Consider the following 2,769-nt stretch of genomic DNA (forward strand, 5'->3'; position numbering starts at 1 on the left):
AACCACATGCGTTACACGGGCAGCACGGAGAGACAAAAGTCCACCGGCAGCCGCGCCAGACCATGCGGGGAACGTGGGCGCCTCTCGCCGGAGCGAGAAGGGAAAGGAAGAGCGCACGGGGGAAGGGAGGTAGAGCCAAAGCTCATCCTCAACGCTACCCACCGAGCCGTCCTGGTCTGAACTTAGGGGGACGAAGGCTGCACATCCCAGGCAAAGGGGGGAATGCGGGGAAGCGGGCTAGGACCGATGACACCCGCGCCGGGAGAAGGGAGAGGCGGGAGGCGTGAGCCCCCTACCCTACCCAACCCGCAGCATAGCTGGATTTTCGGCGCTCAGCCCCATGCCGGCGGCTGGCAACCCGTTAATGATCCTTCTGCAGGTTCACCTACGGAAACCTTGTTACGACTTTTACTTCCTCTAGATAGTCAAGATTGATCGTCTTCTCGGCGCTCCGCCAGGGCCGTGACCGACCTCAGCGGGGCCGATCCGAGGACCTCTCCAATCGGTAGTAGTGACGGGCGGTGTGTACAAAGGGCAGGGACCTGAGCTTACTGGGAATTCCTCTCGGTGAAGGGTAGACACACGCTGATCCGCTCAGTGTGTGATCCGCTTTCAATCTGTCAATCCTGTCCGGGCCGGGTGAGGTTTCGCGTGTTGAGTCAAATTAAGCCGCAGGCTCCACTCCTGGTGGTGCCCTTCCGTCAATTCCTTTAAGTTTCAGCTTTGCAACCATACTCCCCGGAACCCAAATACTTTGGTTTCCCGGACGCTGCCCGGCCTCGGACAGACCGCTTGGGTCAACCGGGTAGGTCCACATTTGAAGACAGGGTTTGAGAATACGTGTTTTTGGTGCCGATGCGTTACGGGATGACCATCACCACATGCTTCGCAGCCTGAGTGTGCCACTCCCCGCACCGGAACACCAATGGAGGGCCACTTGGTCAGACAGTTCGGCACGAAATCGCACTAACGTTGCGCGGCTGGATCGTATCTAAATTAGGGGACAAACGTTTCCGAAAGGGGCTCCCCCGATAGAGGCAAATCCACTTGGGTCGGAAGGGAACATCCATCAGAACACCAGCCAAAGGCCGGCCGATAGAGTCCCTCCCAGGTGGAAAATGAATGAAAATCAGTCAGAGGAAATTAAACTCCCTGGACAACAGAGGACAACCATGGAGACGGACCGGGAAACAAGTATGGGACTGGACTGGAGAGCTAGCCCTCACCGGGACTAAACAACCACCAATCGGTCGCCGAAGGGACGGGCACCTTCATTGGACCAGAACCATGGTCATTGATGAACCAAACCCACAAGGTAATAGCTGGGTGGGATAGAGCAACTGCCCAGGACAGAACTCAATATCCTCCCATCACCAAGCTGGGAAACGTGGATCAAAAGTTAGGACAAATCGGACGCCGAAGGGTCTGTTCAAACCACTAAATCGGACGCCGGCGGAAAATGTCCAAATTACCATGGTTCCGAGGGGCTCACATCCCTCAAAAGTACCCAGTACTCATTTTCTATTCGGGCTGATCAGTTTGACACCACCCCCGTCTCTCTAGGACATGGAAGTCTTGTTGTCAAAAACCAGGTTTCTGATTTCGCGCCGGTACCTGTCTGGTCGACCCACCCCCAAGTGTGTCATTGACGTTCAGGCCAATTTATCGATATAATCTCGGAACCGCACTGGGTTTATGTGTATCCCACAATTGGGGGTAAAATTCTGTTAAACACAAAACGTGAATAAATCAAAAAGTACACATCCAATCTGGATGGGTTTTTTTTAAAGGAAAGGGCACATATAGACGAGCATTTACATTGAATTAAAACCGGTTTTGTATAAAATATTTTAATAGAAAATCGTGTTTTAAGTTTTGGAAAAAAAGTGAATGTTACAGGAAACATAGGTGCCTGTGGATGCGAAATGTTTTTGATATGCTGCAATTGTTGCCCATCACGAGAGAGGGTATGAGACGAAATTTGGGACCTCTAGCTCTTCGGGAAGTATTTTTAATCATTTTTTGAAAATTACAGAAATTGGTCGGAAAAATGGCAGAGTCCACACTTTTCACAACCGTGCACCCGGTGATTGAAAACGTGCATCTGGTAACCCAAAAATTACATTAGCGGTGTTACAAAAAATTCATGCCCGCTTGGGACCACCCTAATACGGACCTTTATCCATGGGGGACCCTATACCTCCGTGCACCTGGTGATTGAAAATGTGCACCTGGGAACCTAAATATTAAAATACTGTCCGGTTACTGTGTAGCCATCTTGGGCTATATGCCGGTACACCAAAACGTGAATAAATCAAAAAGTACATATCCAATCTGGATGGGTTTTTTTTAAACGAAAGGGCACAAATAGACGATAATTTACATTCAATTAGAACCGTTTTTGTATAGAACATTTTAATAGACAATCGCGTTTTAAGTTTTTGGAAAATAGTGAATGTTACCGGAAACATAGGTGCCTGTTAGGGCAATTTGTTTTTGACATGCTCTACTTCTTGCCCATTGAGAGAGAGGGTATGAGACGAAATTTGGGACCTCTAGCCCCTCGGGAAGTATTTTTAATCATTTTATGAAAATTACCGATTTTGGCAGGATGCCGTGCATCTGGTAACCTAAAAACGAACTCATAATTTAAAGTAGTCACCTCGTAAGGTGTTTGAAGGTAGGCACCTGGTAACCTAATAATAAAAAGACTGTCCTAAATGCACTTGTCGGTCATGCTGATATTAATGCCCGCTATAGGACTATCAT

Source organism: Oncorhynchus kisutch, linkage group LG25 (assembly GCF_002021735.2).
Source record: "Oncorhynchus kisutch isolate 150728-3 linkage group LG25, Okis_V2, whole genome shotgun sequence".
Classification (NCBI taxonomy): domain Eukaryota; kingdom Metazoa; phylum Chordata; class Actinopteri; order Salmoniformes; family Salmonidae; genus Oncorhynchus; species Oncorhynchus kisutch.